This window comes from Cnephaeus nilssonii, assembly GCF_951640355.1.
Source record: "Cnephaeus nilssonii genome assembly, chromosome: X".
NCBI classification, from domain to species: Eukaryota; Metazoa; Chordata; class Mammalia; order Chiroptera; family Vespertilionidae; genus Cnephaeus; species Cnephaeus nilssonii.
The window spans coordinates 13,470,603-13,487,751 of record NC_137071.1 but is presented as its reverse complement, the minus strand read 5'-3'; the positions used below and the strand labels follow the sequence as shown (position 1 = coordinate 13,487,751).

General features: G+C 39.1%; 1 protein-coding gene across 4 annotated transcripts in view; it reads right to left on the bottom strand.

Annotated features, from left to right (window-relative positions):
- LOC307095111 (melanoma-associated antigen B18-like) overlaps positions 1 to 17,149 on the bottom strand; it is a 404,753-nt gene that overhangs the window by 369,199 nt on the left and 18,405 nt on the right. The window contains exon 2 of one of the 4 annotated variants that reach the window (XM_079764273.1): positions 8,500 to 8,596. The exons of the other annotated variants lie outside the window; for them this stretch is intronic. The gene's annotated coding sequence lies outside the window, so the exon portion shown is untranslated. The remainder of the gene's footprint in view (positions 1 to 8,499; positions 8,597 to 17,149) is intronic. 4 annotated transcript variants of the gene reach the window in all.

The following is a 17,149-nucleotide window of genomic DNA, read 5'->3' as shown; positions in this document are numbered from 1 at the left end:
ACCAGCAACCCTTCAGAAAAGGGTTCGACGCTCAACCAACTGAGCCACACCAGCCATGGCTAAATAGTTATTATTTTATTTTTCAATTACGGTTTACATTCAATACTATTTTGTATAAGTTTCAGTTGTACAGCATAGTGGTTAGATAATCATATACTTTACAAAGTGTCCCCCTGATATTTCTAGTACCCACCTAGCACCATACATAGTATTTAGAATATTATTGACTATGTTCCCTAAACTGTATTTTCTATCCCTGTGACTATTTTGTAACTAACAATTTGTGCTTCTCAATCCCTTCACCTTTTTCACACAGTCCACTCATCTATTGATGGGCACTTGGTTTGCTTCCATATCTTAGCTATTGTAAATAACCATGCAATGAACATAGGGGTGTATGTATTCTTTCCAATTAGTGTTTGGCGTTCTTAAGATATATAACCCAAAGCTGAATCACTGGGTCATAAAGCAGTTCCATCTTTAATTTATTTGAGGAACCTCCATACTCTTTTTCCATAGTAGAAATAACTCCAACATTTAAAATCTAGGAAGAAGATGAACTTCAAATAAGAGAAAAAAATGACCAAGAAGATGTGAAGAACAGAAGCCAAGAGAAGAAATTATTTCAGGAAGTGTTTAATGCTAACAGGGCAAGTAAAATGAGAACTGGAACATGACAGTTCTATTTACCTGTTTTTAAGTAGTGCTCTGTTCTTAGAAAACAAAACAAAAAATAATATAATGCCCTAGCTGGTTTGGCTCAAGGGATAGAGCATTGGCCTGCGGACCAAAGGGTCCCAGGTGTGATTCCAGTCAAGGGTCACGTACCTTGGTTGCAGGCTCCTCCCTGGCCTGGGCCCTGGGCTGGGCTCATGCAGGAGGCAGCCAATCGATGTTTCTCTCACATTGATGTTTCTCTCTCTTTACTTCTCTCTTCTACCCTCCTTAAAAATCAATGGAAAAATGTCCTCGGGTGAGGATTAACAACAAAATGCACTAAAATTACATTTGGTGTCTTGGACCCATTCTTCTCACATATTGTATATGTTATATGGTACATATTATATATTATTATAGATCATATATCATATTATATACTATAAATTTTCTTTTTGTATTAAAATATTTTTACAACAGGGTCTTTATTTTTATTTTACTTACATATATATTTTTCAATTACAGTTTTCATTCAATATTATTCTGTATTAGTTGCAAATGTACAGCATAGTGGTTAGAAGATCATGTACTTGACAGAGCGGTCCCTGTAATGTTTCAAGTACCCACCTGGCCCCATATATAGTGGAATTGCCTTATGACCCAAGTGGCCATCAATAGACAAGTGGATAAAAAAGCTGTGGTACATATCCACAATGGAATACTCCTGGGCCATATAAACAGTGAAATTTTACTTTTTGCAACATCATGGATAGGCCTAGAGGGTATTATATTAAGTGAAATAAGTCAAACAGAGAAAGACAAATACCATATAATTTCACTTATATGTGGAATCTAAAGAAAAAAATAAACAAACAAAATAGAAACAGAGTCATAAATACAGGGAACAGACTGATGGCTGCCAAAGGGGAGGGTAATTGGGGGGGATGGGAGGATGGGTGAAAAAGGTGAAGGGACCAAGAAGTTCAGATTGGTAATTACAGAACAGTCACACAGATATAAATTATAGCATAAGGAATATAGTCAATAATATTGTAATAACTATGTATATATTCTTTTTCTTCAGATAGTCTTCTGGCCTAAGTCTATGAGCAAGCAGTTGGGGCTAAAGAATCAGCCTGTTCAGCTCATTTTCATTGTTGTCTCAATTATACTAAGTTTATGAGACCAAAGCACCTTATCAATATTACCAGTATTTTAATTTTTTAAATTTTCTTTTCATTTTAAAATACCACTAGCAAAAATGCAATAAAGAATAATAGCAGAGTACAAGTGAGGCTACCTAAAGCAACCAAAAATGGCCTAGGCATAAGGGTGCCCTCTGGTAGCCTGGCTTATATCTGACATGCAGAGGCACTCCACATTGAATTTTGCAGACTGGCCTATTCAAATCCCCTTTTTGGGAAGACTGAATATTAGCAGAACAAAAAGAAGACAGATCACAGAATTTGTGGTTGTGTTTCTGAGGATATTGAACTCCTTTTTAATTTCTCTACAAAGTATGTTGGACAACGTAGTCTAAGAGCTGAGTCTTGAGGGAACTTTATGGCTAATGAGAACATATCTTGAGCAACTCCTCATTCCAGCATGTCCTTCAACATACCTACAGTACCAAAATCAAATCAGCTCTTTCCTTGTAGCACTTAGGAACCTGATAGGGAAGACAGGGGAGGGTCACAAAATGTTGCTTGTAGCCTAGACTTACGCCTACCCACAGGTGATTCCATAAATGCTTGTTTTGACTAGGTGTTGTTTTCCTTAAATAATTTATTATACTGATGTCACTGACTAGCTTACCATTGGTTCTTAATTACTTGCTACTCAATAAAATTATCATCAGATTAAAAAATATTATTGAAATAATTGTTAAAAAACAAAGATGGTATTTACAAACCACTGCCTTATAAGCCAAGTCATCATTCGATAGCTTGAAATGTTTGTTCATAAATTTATGCCTAAAAGTATGAATTTAATTATTAAAATATGGTGAGGTGTTCAGTAGCTAATGTATAAAATGTAGGCTGTTAAAATCCAAATGTTTGAAAATTGAAGTTAACCTGTATCTTATGCATAAATTTTAAATTCACTGAAATATCTTCAAAGGGGAATTTTAAAAAAGGGAATTTAAACATTTTCAATTCTAACTTTAATGTAAAATTAATTAGCATGCATTTTGAATATCCCCTTCTTTTCAACACCACATTGTAGCTAGCAGTCACAGATCCTTTTATGACACACAAGCAAGTAATATTCACTGTATAGATATGGCTTGAGATACAGTTTTAGTCACACACAGAAACTATAAGATAGATTTTCGATGCACTTAACCATCTATAATGCATGGGAAAGACACAAATGCAGGTACAAACACAGTTTTACGAATCAAGATACAAATTTATTAATCAACATGTAGTAAAAACCTAATTAGTATTGAGGGAAATAGGTGAGGGCAGATGCATATTTATAATGCACATTAATTATGAAGTTATAATGCTACACTTAAAATTATCGGTAGCCAAAAAGTAATTATTCAATAATTATCTTAGGATAACTGAGTCAATAGTTTGGGGGAAAATTACATTAGATCCCTATCCCAACGTTATATAAAAATAAATTCCAGGACAATTAAAAATTTACATGAGAGAGATTGAAAATGGCAGCAGAGTAAGTGGATGCTGTACAGACATGCTCCCAGGACCAAATTGGAATTACAACTAAAATACAGAAAAACTGCCTGAATAATCAACAGAAGACTCACTGGAGAAGACCAAAAGTGGAGACCACATAGAGACTGGTAAGAGAGGTGGAGGCACAAAAGGGCTGGCTGGGCTCCCACAGACAGCAGCTGAAGTTCTGGAGATATATCTCAGCTGTGGGGGGTTGCCACTGAGAACTCTGGGGTCTAAACCCCAACTGGGCCTCCCAGCACAGAGCACCAGAACTGAGAAGGGTACCCACATACCATATGGCTGCGAAAAGCATCAGAGTTGCTGTGGACCAGGGAGAGATGACTGGAAATTCGGGCACCCTCTTAAAGGGCCAAGGCACAAAATTCCCTGCCTAGCCACCCACCCTGTGCTCCAGCAGAGGGAGGGCAGAGAGGACTGAAGCTGAGTGAGCAGAAGCCAGGATCGGGAGCCCTGGGGTTAAAGCTCAGAAGGAAGACACCCAGGTTTCCTGTACTGAGTCATTCCCTCACACTGCAGAGGCCATCTTCCTCATGCAAGCATTAGCTATACAGGCGACCTTGCCTGGGGGGAAGACAGCTGATTCACCCTATTGGAAAACATCTTGCCCCACCGGTGGGGAGTTGTTCAGGCCCTTTAAGAGACTGAGAATAACAATTACCCTCCAGGCAGAAGCAATAGCCCCACCCTGCTGAAGTGAACTCTTGCCACACCTGTGGACAATTGCTAGAGGGCAATTCAAGACAAAATCCTATCAGTCTGTGGATAGAGGCAGTCTTTGGAGACTTTGAATCTTGGCCTGATCTAACTAGTCAGAAACAGTGTTTGACACTGTCCTGCACTGGAGATTGAGAGGTGTAGCAGATCTACCTAATACATAGTCACAAACCCAAACGGATAACCAAAATGAGGAGGCAAAGAAACAACCCCCAAATGAAAGAAAAAGAGAATTCTCCAGAAGAAGAGATAAATGAAACAGAGATAAGAAATTTATCTGATACAGACTTCAGAATAATTATGGTAAAGATGCTCAACAGCATGAGAAAAGATATAGTAACTGTGAAAACAGAAATAAAGAATGACAGCACAAATAAAGAACACACTGGAAAAAAATACACAGCATATTAGGGGAAGCTGAATATCGAATCAGTGAATTAGAAAACAGAGTTGAAAATATCACTCAATCAGAGAACAAAAAAACACACACACAATTATAAAACAGGAGGACAGCTTAAGGGAGCTGTGAGACAATGTGAAATGTAGCAATATTGGAATAGCAGTTGTGCCAGAAGAGGCAGAAAGGGAGGATTACAGAATGTGTTTGAAGAAATAATGGCAGAAAATTTCCTTAACTTGGTAAAGGAAAAAGTCACACAAGTCCAGGAGGCACAGAGAACCCCAAGCAAGAAGAACCCAAACAGACATGATATTGTACATAAAAAACCCAAAAGACTCCATCAAAAAACTAATAGACTTAATAAATGAATTCAGCAATGTAGCAGGATACAAAATTAACGCCAAGAAATCTATGGCATTTCTATACACCAATAGTGAACTTACAGACAGAGAGACTAAAAAAGCAATCCCATTTACCATCACACCAACAAAACTAAGATACCTAGGAATAAACTTAACTAAGGAGGTAAAAGACCTATACACGAAACACTACAGGACACTGAAAAAAGAGATAGAGGAAGATGTAAACAGATGGAAGAACATACCATGTTCATGGATTGGTAGAATCAACATCATTAAAATGTCCATACTACCCAAAGCAATCTACAGATTCAATGCACTCCCCATCAAAATACCAACAGCATATTTCACAGACCTAGAAAGAACTCTCCAAAAATTCATCTGGAATAAAAAAAGACCCTGAATAGCCACAGCAATCCTGAGAAAGAAGAATAAAGTAGGAGGGATCTCAATACCAGACCTCAAGATGTATTACAAAGCCACAGTTCTCAAAACAGCCTGGTACTGGCACAAGAACAGACATATAGATCAATGGAACAGAATAGAGAATCCAGATATCGACCCAAACCACTATGCTCAATTAATATTTGACAAAGGAGGCATGAACATACAATGGAGTCAAGACAGTCTTTTCAATAAATGGTGTTGGGAAAATTGGACAGATACATGCAAAAAAAATGAAACTAGATCACCAACTTACACCATACACAAAAATCAACTCAAAATGGATACAGGACTTAAACATAAGACGGGAAACCATAAAAATACTAGAGGAATCCACAGGCAACAAAATCTCAGACATATGCCAAAAGAACTTCTTCACTGACATTGCCCCTAGGGCAATGGAAGCTAAAGAGAAAATTAACAAATGGGACTACATCAAAATAAAAAGCTTTTTTACAGCAAAAGAAACCATCAACAAAACAACAAGAAAGCCCACTCTATGGGAGAACATATTTGCAAATGCTATCACTGATAAAGGTTTAATCTCCAACATCTACAGGCAGCTTATGGAACTTAATAAAAGGAAGATAAATGATCCAATAAAAAAATGGGCAACGGGCCTAAATAGAATCTTTTCAAAAGAAGACAGAAGGAAGGCCAAGAGACACATGAAAACATGCTCAAAGTCACTAATTATCCGAGAGATGCAAATCAAAACAACAATGCGGTACCATCTCACACCTGTCAGAATGGCTATCATCAACAAATCAACAAACGACAAGTGTTGGCGAGGATAAGGAGAAAAAGGAACCCTCGTGCACTGCTGGTGGGAATGCAGACTGGTGCAGCCACTGTGGAGAACAGTATGGAGTTTCCTCAAAAAACTGAAAATGGAACTCCCATTTGACCCAGTAATCCCACTCCTGGGAATATATCCAAAGAAACTAGAAACACCAATCAGAAAGGATACATGCACCCCTATGTTCATAGCAGCACAATTTACAATAGCGAAGATTTGAAAACAACCTAGGTGCCTGTCAGCAGATGACTGGATCAGAAAACTGTGGTACATCTACACAATGGAATACTATGCTGCCATAAAAAAGAAGGAATTCTCATCATTTGCAGCAACCTGGATGGAATTGGAGAACATTATGCTAAGTGAAATAAGCCAGTCAATGAAAGAAAAATACCACATGATCTCACTCATTTATGGATAATAAAGAACATTATAAACTGATGAACAAAAATATAGATACAGAGACAGTAAAGCATCAAACAGACTATCAAATTATAGGGGGAAGGTTAGGGAGAGGTGGGGGAGATAAGAGATCAACCGAAGGACTTGTATGCATGCATATAAGCATAACCAATGGACACAAAACTCTGGGGGGTGAGGGCATGTATGGGTGTGGGGTGGGGGGGACAATGGTAAGATATGTACACATATAATACCTTAATAAAAAAAGTGAAAAAAGAAGAAGAACCCAAACAGGCCCATGCCCAGATACATCATAATTAAAATGCCAATAATTAAAGACAAAGAGAGAATCTTAAAAGCAGCAAGAAAAAAAAAACAAACTATTATCTACAAAGGAGCTCCAATAGGGCTGACACCTGATTTCTCATCAGAAACACTACAGGCCAGAAGGGAATGGTATGAAGTACTCAAGGTAATAGAAAGCAAGTATCTGAAACCAAGATTACTATATCCAGCAAGACTATCATTTAAAATAGATAGTCAAATAAAGGGCTTTTGGACAAACAAACACAAAAAAAAAGAGGCTAAAGAAGTTCATCACCACCAAGCCAGCATTACAAGAAATGCTAAAGGGACTGCTGTAATGAGAAGAAGAAATATAGAGAGAAACCTAGGCATACAGAATTAAAATGGCAATAAATAAGTACCTATCAATAATAACCTTAAATGTAAATGGATTAAATGCTCCAATCAAAAGTCATAGGGTAGCTGAATGGATAGGAAAACATGACCCAACTATATGCTGTCTACAAGAGACCCATCTCAGATGAAAAGATACACACAGGATGAGAGTGAAGGGATAGAAAAAAATTTTCCATGCAAATAGAAAAGAAAAAAAAGTAGCAATACACATATCCGACAAAATAGACTTCAAAATGAAGGCCATCACAAGAGACAACAAAGGTCACTACATAATACTAAAGGGATTTATAAAAGAGGATATAATCCTGGTAAATATATGTGCACCCAATATAGGAGCACCTAAATATACAAAAAAAAAAATCTTCTAGAGGACTTTAAGGGAGAGATAGACAATAACACAGCCATAGTAAGGAATTTAACACCCAGCTGACTTCACTGGATAGATCTTCCAGAAAAAAACTTAACAAGGAAATAGTGAATCTAAAGGACACACTGGATCAGATGGATTTAATTGATATTTATAGAACATTTCACCTCAAAGCGGCAAAATATACATTCTTCTCAAGTACACATAGATCATTCACAAAGATAGACCACATGTTAGGACACAAAACAAGTCTCTACAAGTTTAAGAAAATTGAAATCATTTCAAGCAACTTCTCAGATCACAGTGGAATGAAATTAGAAATCAACTACAATCAAAACATTCAAACACATGGAGGCTAAATAGCATGTTATTAAACAGTGAATGGGTTACCAATGAGATCAAGAAAGAAATAAAAAAACTTCCTGGAAACAAATGAAAATAAACACACAACAACCCAAAATCTCTGGGACACATCAAAAGCAGTCCTGAGAGGGAAGTTCATAGCACTATAGGCCTACCTCAAAAAAAAAATAATAAACTATTTAACCCTACAACTTAAAAAAAAACTAGAAAGATAACAACAAGAAAAGCCCAAAGTAGAAGGGAGGAAATAATAAAGATTAGAGCAGAAATAAATGACATAGAAACTAAAAAAAATCAATGAAACCAAGAGCTGCTTCTTTGAAAGGATAAACAAAATTGATTAACTGTTAACCAGACTCATCAAGAAACAAAGATAGAGGGCCCAAAAGAATAAAATCAGAAATGAAAGTGAAGAAGTTACCACTGACACCACAGAAATCCAAAGGAGTGTAAGGAAATACTATAAACAATTACCGTATTTTTCCATGTATAAGATGCTATTTTTTTTCTAAAATCGTTAGACTGAACATCAAGGGGCCATACACGGAAGTCAGCCAAGGAGGGAGCCGAATAGCTGTCCATACCTTGTCAAACAGGCTTCCTCCAATCACAAGCTGGTGTTGTAATTGGAAGTGGAGGTGGAGGTGGAGAGTGCGCAGATGCAACAGGGACCCGAGCGTTCTGAGACCATAAAGATGTCAAAAAATAAAAAGATAAATACCGGTAAGTGATTGTCTTACTCTGCAAAATTCAAACTGAATATAATCAGCTATGCAAAAAAGCATGGAAATAGAGCTGCAGAGAGCCAACTTGGATCTCCTCCCACTGAGTGTATGATCAGACAGTGGAGAAAACAGGAAGAACAACTCCTTAAGATGTCAAAAAAGAAGAAGGCCTTCAGAGGAAAACCAGAAAAATATTGATTTCTTAATATGGGGTTGGAAAAATTTGTTGAGGATTTTAGCATCAATTGTGGGGGCGTTTTATACACAGAAAAATACAGTATATGCCAACAAGTTGGACAATATAGATTCAATGGATAAATTCATAGAAAAATACAATCTCCCAAAACTGAATCAGGAAGAATCAGAAACCTTGAGTAGGCCAGTAACAACTGAGGAAATTGAAGCAGTAATAAAAAAAAAAACTCCCAGCAAACAAAAACCCTAGTCCAGATGGCTTCATAGGGTCATTTTACCAAACATTCAAAGAAAAACTAACACCTATAGTCCTCAAACTATTCCAAAAAAATCCAAAAGGAAGGAACACTTCTAAGCTCTTTTTATGAGGCCAGTATTACCCTAATTCCAAAACCAGATAAAAACACTACAAAGAAAGAGAATTACAGGCCAACATCCCTGATGAACATAGATGCTAAAATCCTCAACAAAATATTAGCAAATCGGATCGAGCAATATATTAAAAAGGTCATACACCATGACCAAGTGGGGTTTATTCCAGGGATGCAAGGCTGGTACAATATGAACCAGGAGGTCATAGTTCGATTCCTGGCCAGGGCATATGCCCAGGTTGCAGTCTCAATCCCCATTGTGGGGCCTGCAGGAGGCAGCCAATCAATGATTCTCTCTCATCATTGATGTTTCTATCTCTCTCTTCCTCTCCCTTCCTCTCTGAAATCAATAAACATATATTTAAAAAATAAAAGTGAAAAAGTTGTTTCTCAGCCTTTTGGCTAAGACCAAGTGTGGTCTCTGTTCTTATAAGTTTAATACTAGAGGCCCGGTGCACGAAATTCGTGCACGGAGGGGGGTTGTCCCTCAGCCCAGCCTGTACCCTCGCCAATATGGGACCCCTCAAGGGATGTCCGACTGCCCGTTTAGGCCCGATCCCGGTGGATCAGGCCTCACAATCCAGGACTGCTGGCTCCCAACTGCTTGACTGCCTGCCTGCCTTCCTGATTGCCCCTAACCGCTTCTGCCTGCCAGCCTGATCACCCCCTAACCACTCTGCTGCCAGCCTGTTTGCCCCCAACTTCCCTCCTCTGCCGGCCTGGTCACCCCTAACTTCCCTCTCCTGCAGGGTTGATCACCTCCAACTGCCCTCCCTTGCAGGCTTGGTCCCTCTCAACTGCCCTCCCTTGCAGGCCGGGTGCCTCCCAACTGCCCTCTCCTGCTGGCCATCTTGTGGTGGCCATCTTGTGTCCACATGGGGACAGGATCTTTGACCACATGGGGGCAGCTATATTGTGTGTTGCAGCGATGATCAATCTGCAGATTACTCTTTTATTAGATAGGATAGAGGCCTGGTACAGGGGTGGGGGCCAGCTGGTTTGCCCTGAAGGGAGTCTGGGATCAGATGGGGGTTCCCTTGGGGTGTGGGGTGGGCTGAGCGAGGGGCCTGTGGTGGTTTGCAGGCCAGCCACGCCCCCTGGCAACCCAAGCGGAGGCCCTGGTATCTGGAATTTATTTTCCTTCTACAATTGAAACTTTGTAGCCTGGAGCAGAGCCAAGCCTGGGGCTCCCTCCGAGGCCCACAGCCATTTGTGTTGAGGTTATAATTGAAACTTTGTTGCCTTAAGCGGGTGGGCCCAGCCAGGGTGTGTGGAAAGCTTTGCTTCCCCTGTTGCCAACGGCAACCCTGGCCTGCTCTCTCAAGCTCCATTCTGCCGCCATTTGTTTGAATTTGTTTACCTTCTATAATTGAAACTTTGTAGCTTGAGTGGAGGCTTAGGCCTGGCCAGGGCAGGCGGAAAGCTTGGCTTCCTCTGTTACCTAGGAAACCTTGCTCTCTGTGGCTGTAGCCATCTTGGTTTGGGTTAATTTGCATGCTCGCTCTGATTGGATGGTGGGTGTGGCTTGTGGGCGTGGCTTGTGGGTGTGTCAGAGGTATGGTCAATTTGCATATTTGTCTATTATTAGATAGGATAATTGTTAAAAAACAGTGGAGGTGAAGAATATAATTAATCAAAGGCACAGAATAAGATTAATTATGATATCTAATAATATTAGGAGCCATTAAAATGATCATTTTGGTCTGTCTTTATTGGCATTGAAATAATATAAGAATATACCATGAAGGGGAAAAGGAAATTTCAATAGAGCATGTCTAGTATGATGACATTTGTGAAAATGTGTGCATGCTTGTATGTATGTGTATTTTTATGGGGGGAAAATCTAGGAAATGAACAGTATAATTCTAACAATTATTATGATGAGATGGTAGCTTTATTCGTGATCTTTACTTTTTTCTTCATTCCTTCCTTATTAACTAATTATTTTTATAATGAGATTGTACTGTTTCACAATAAAGAATAATTAAAACTCCATTTTGAGAAAAAAAACAACAAGTTCTTTAGCCACTTTCCAAAAACACATGAAGAAACTCCATAATATTTTCTCTGTAGAAGATTACCCTAACTTCTGTTACCAGCTGTGGATTTAAGAAACACAAAGCTAGAGAACTATCCTCCACTGAGGAATCAGTAAAGAAGGACTGATTTAAAACTACACCATGGAATCTAAAACAAACAAACCCCCACCAAACTCATAAAAAAAATAGGTAAGATTTGTGGTTATCAAAGGAAGGGAGTTGGGGAGGGGGAAATTGGAATAAGGTGGCTAAGAAGCACAAACTTACAGTTGTTAGATAAATAAGTACTGGGAATGTAATATGTACAACCTGATGACTATAGTTAATTTAACATTGCTGTATGGGTTTTTTAAAGTTGCTAAGAGAGTACTAGTAAATCCTAAAAGTTCACATGAGAAGTTTTGGCATGAGAAGTTATATTAAAAGATGGATGTTAACCAAACATTGTGGTAATCATTTCACAATATATGTATGTCAAGTCATAATGAGTTACACCTTAAACTTATAGAGCTGTATGTCAATTATATCTCAATAAAATTGAAAAAGAAATAAAATAAAACCACACCATGGTCATTGAAGCAGACTGTACTAGCTATCTACTGCTGTGTAAGAAATCACCCCAAAACGTAACAGCTTGAAACAACAAACAATTATCTCACATTTTCTTGGTCATAGAGAACATTCTATGAACTTGACCCCAAAGGCAAGGGAAATAAAGGAAAAAATAAATGAATGGGACTTTGTCAAACTAAAAAGCTTCTGCACAGCAAAAGAAACTGACAACAAAGCAAAGAGGCAGCCAACCAGATGGGAGATATTTGCAAATGTTAGCTCCAACAAAGTTCTTTATATATTTCCAAAATATATAAAGAACTCATAAAACTCAACACCAAACAAACAAACAACCCAATCAAAAAGTGAGCAGAGGATCTGAAAATACACATCTCCCAAGAAGACATACAAACAGCCAATAGATATATGAAAAGATGTTCAATCTCACTGGAAATTAGGGAAGTGCAAATAAAAACTACAATGAGATACCACCTCACACCTCTTAGTGTGGCCATTATCAACAAGACAAGCAATAACAAGTGTTGGAGAGGTTGAGGAAAAAAGGGAACCCTCATTCACTGCTGGTGGGAATGTAGACTGGTACAACCACTATGGAAAGCAGTCTGGTGATTCCTCAAAAAATTGAGAATAGAGCTACCATATGACCCAGCAATTCCTCTCCTGGGTATATACCCAAAAACGTTGGAATCATGTATCCTCAAAGGTATATGTGCCCCTATGTTCATAGCAGCATTATTCATGGTGGCCAAGATATGGAAACAGCCAAAGTGCCCTGCGATAGAGGCCTGGATAAAGAAGATGTGGTACATACACACAATGGAATACTACTACTCAGCCATAAGAAAGGATGAAACAGCGCCACTTGCAACAACATGGATGGACCCTGAGAACATTATGCAAAGTGAAATAACTCAGAAAAAGAACCATACAATTTCACTCATATGTGTGATATAAAACTGAAATTTGTGAATACAAATAGCAGTGTAATGGTTGCCAGAGAGAAGGGGGGTGGGAGGGGAAGGGGTCCCAATACATGGTGACAGGAGAAGATTTGACTTTGGATGGTGGGCACATGGTGCAATATACAGATCTTATAACAAAGATACCCACACCTGAAACCTATATGTTCATGTTGACCAATGTCACCCCAATAAATTTAATTTAAAAAAAAAACTAAAGAAAGAAAAGAAACCTAAGGTTTGTTAACTATTAGGATGAGTTTAAAGAAAGAGCAAATTATCACCTCTTTTGACGTCTTACAAAAATAAGTGACAATTCTAATCAATGTAAACATAAAGTGTCAGGAATACCTATTGGGAAACAGCTGGATGAATAGCAATTTTTTAACACTGGGAATTAAAGTTGGTTCAAGTTAAGGGCAAAGTAAAGTTCAAGGGATTTCTCAATGTCTAGTGCCATACTGAAATAAGTCATTTTGTGAAAAGATATTGTGCCATCAGAGATGAAAGAAAAGGAGCATAAAGAGAGGGAAGAAGGTTAGCAATTTAATTAGGAGATTGAAGTCAAAAGATAAATGGTATTTGCACCTAGTCATTAAACAAATCACAGATGGGGTCAGAGCTCCTGTTCTAATGTGCTAACTAGGTCCCACTGCTCTGGGTATGTGCTTATCTTATCTAAAAATACTGCTGTAATTAAAATATTGTTTTCACTTGAAACCTACCAAGTAAATCTGGATTTTTATCTTTCCACACTGAATCTAAACTCTTAATGATATGACTCCTGGTTTCAAAAGTTTCATCTCCAAACCAACTTTAATAAAGAAGAAGATTTGTCTCTAAAGTTAGAGGGAAAGTTTTAATTGAAACCACTCTCCAGAGTCAGCATAGAGTTGAAGTAATCAAAACCAGATTTTCTTTCCTGTAAAGAAATCTGCAATGACACTGCAGCCTACCTGTGCCATTTTGTGCTGCTTAAGCACTGACTATCCATTCGAATACAACCACTTATTGTTTTTCTGAAGTGCAGTGTTTTTATTGCAATAATTTCATTTTCCTTGCCCCGGCAAGGAAGTGATATCCTGAGTATGATTCAGCCTCACTAGAAATGTTCCTAATGGAGTCACCAAAAACTTCAAAACTATAAAAATATAGCCTTATATTAAGGGCTTTGGGGGGAAGAAAACCACAGTGCAATCAACATCCTTCAAAAACAGCAGCAATAATTTAATGACCAGCTTCTCACCAAGTTTAAGAACCTTATTTTCCATGTCAGAAAGCAAAGCAGAAGCACTAAGATTGTAGACATGCTACACACACACACACACACACACACACACACACACATACACACACACACACACATACACACACACACAAACCTTTCTCTATATTTTGTCTGGAAGACCTGAAAAACATGGATTAAAAAAGTCGTGCTAAACCTAGCCAGTTTGGCTAAGTGGCTAGAGTGTTGGTCAGTGGACTAAATAGTCCTGGGTTCAATTCCAGTCAAGGGCACGTAGCTTGGTTGCAGGCTCGATCCCCAGGCCTGGTCAGGGCATATGCAGGAGGCAACCAATTGATGTGTCTCTCTCATGTTGATGTTTCTCTCTGTGTGTGTCTTCCCCATCCCTTCCACTTTCTCTAAAAATCAATGGGAAAATATCCTTGGGTGAGGATTAACAACAACAACAAAAAAGTAGTGCTAAATTTAATGAGAATCATCTACTTTACTGAAAGTTTCTTCGCTTTCAATGTTTCAAACACTTACCAGAAAGGATGTTTACAAATACTATCTGTAAAATGAAGGAACTAGCCTGGTTTGTCTCTTCTGTCCCTTGCATTCTGTACTTGACACATTTGGCCCATCAACCTAGAGTAGCTTACTAGTAAAATGTCTCCACATCCAAAACAATCCCACCATCAGCTTCCCTATTCCACACAGATTTTTCCTTTATTCTTTTGCAGCACTACCACCCTTTCTATTTCATCTAAATATCTTAATTAAGCAAATCAAGGTGTGGCTTTATCCTAAAGATCAATATATTTACAGAGTACAGAATTATTGGACTAAACTGAGACCAGAATACAATTAACTGGTAATGAAAAGATTATTCATTCTTGCCTTTCTACCTCTTCTCTCTCATTTGTGTCATTTTATTTTGGCTACTAGCTTTGACAATAGCCAAACATTATTTTAGAGTTCAAAAAAATCCAATCAGAATAACATCAAAACTATTAAACACACACGTGTGCACACACACACATGGAAACATTTCATTATCTTATGAAGGAAGAAAAATATTTTGCAAAGTCGGTCTTAGCCTTATATTATTATATGAAAAAAAGAAAGCATAGACGACTTGAAATCCTCACAAACAATTACGGTACAATAATGAGTATTTCAACAGGCATGCATTTCGAAGTTTTAATTAAAATCAGCAGTGCAATTGATATTGTAATGTCTTAGAGTAGCGCTCAGGCAAGCAATCACCTGCTTCCCAAGTGAATAGCAATACACATGCAATTAATTATAGAAGACTTTGCTGCTGGAACCATGTTGGAATTGCCAAGATTTAGAGCAAGTGTTCACAGATTTAACTATGGAAGGCAACTCCATTGGCACAACTGGAGGAGTAGCTACTTGACTTATCTCAGATACAGCATCTCTCCTTATTAGACCTGTTGTCCCAAAGCTTGCCATAAACTTGCTCACCTTCTCTGGCACCACAAACAATTATCCTGCTTCCTGTGGCCAATGCTTACTTTTTCTATTGCAGAGGTGGGTAAAGCCATGTGGAGAGCTCATCTCATGTTTGAAGTTCAATGTTCCCCATTTTCCTGCCTTATGAGTGAACAGAGGGTTTCAATAGAGCTAAAATCGTTTTAGCATTGCTTCTATGAGGCATCACTCTTAAGTTCTCACTCTGAAGATCCTTTGAAGGCTCCCCCTAACTGCTCCCCTGCCAGCCTGTTTGCCCCTAACTGCCCTCCCCTGCAGGCCTTGTCCCCACCCCCCGCAACTGCCCTCCCCTGCAGGCCTGGTCCCCCGCAACTGCCCTCCTCTGCTGGCCCAGTCACCCCTAACTGCCCTCCCTACTGGCCTGATCGCCCACAACTGCCCTCCCCTGCAGGCCTGGTCCCCCCCAACTGCCCTCCCCTGCTGGACTGGTCTCCCCCAACTGCCCTCCTCTGCTGGCCCAGTCACCCCTAACTGCCCTCCCTGCTGGCCTGATCACCCACAACTGCCCTCCCCTGCAGGCCTGGTCCCCCCCAACTGCCCTTCCCTGCAGGCCTGGGTCCCCCACAACTGTCCTCCCTTGCTGGCCTGGTCTCCCCAACTGCTCTCCTCTGCCGGCCTGGTCACCCCCAACTGCCCTCCCCTGAAGGCCATCTTGTGGTGGCCATCTTGTGTCCACATAGGGGCAGCCATCTTTGACCACATAGAGGTGGCCATCTTTTGTCTTTGTGTGATGGTTAATTTTCATATTACTCTTTTATTAGATAGGATATAGATATATGGGAGTTCCATAAGACTAAGGGACCAGAGGACAAAATGGCATATAAGGCTTATTAGCTATCTTGAGCTAAGGAGATCAGGATTAGTGGTTTGTTGATGTTGTTTTTTAAAATATATATTTATTGATTTCAGATAGGAAGGGAGAGTGAGAGAGAGATAGAAACATCAATGATGAGAGAAAATCATTGATTGGCTGCTTCCTGCATGCCCCACACGGGGGATTGAGCCTGCAACCCAGGTATGTGCCCTGACCAGGAATTGAACAGTGACCTCCTGGTTCATAGGTCGATGCTCAACCACTGAGCCATGCTGGCCAGCCAAGAGTAGTGGTTTTGATTTCAAAGTGAAAATAGGCAATTCATAGGTACATGAGAGGGAATAAACATTTGGTAAACAAATTCTTGCCAGGCTACGCAAAACCAATAGGACACAGACACAGAGAGGAATCTAACTAACAGACTTTGCTAGGTTCCTCCCTGTTTGCCACACTTAGTTTATATGATGTTCTCTTCCTTTAAGCAGGTTTTTCTATCTGAATTCCTTTAGGCAGGTAGAGGGGAGGTCAAAGACTCTTCTTGAGTCGTTTGTTTCTTAAAAATACAATTTAAAATTAACAACATCCCAAAAAGGCAGATTTCAGGGTGGCAAACTCTGCTTCCGATCATTACCTAGGAAATCCTTGAAGCAATCAGCTAGAATTTGTTAATACTTAAATTTAGGTCCTGAGTGACAAACTAAAAAAGATATAGTTGGTCATAGTTAGCAAATTCTTTATTCAAAACTCGTCTCCTTAGCCAATGTAAGGAATATGCATTTCATCTCTTCCTCTTTATAATTCTAATAAATTTAATT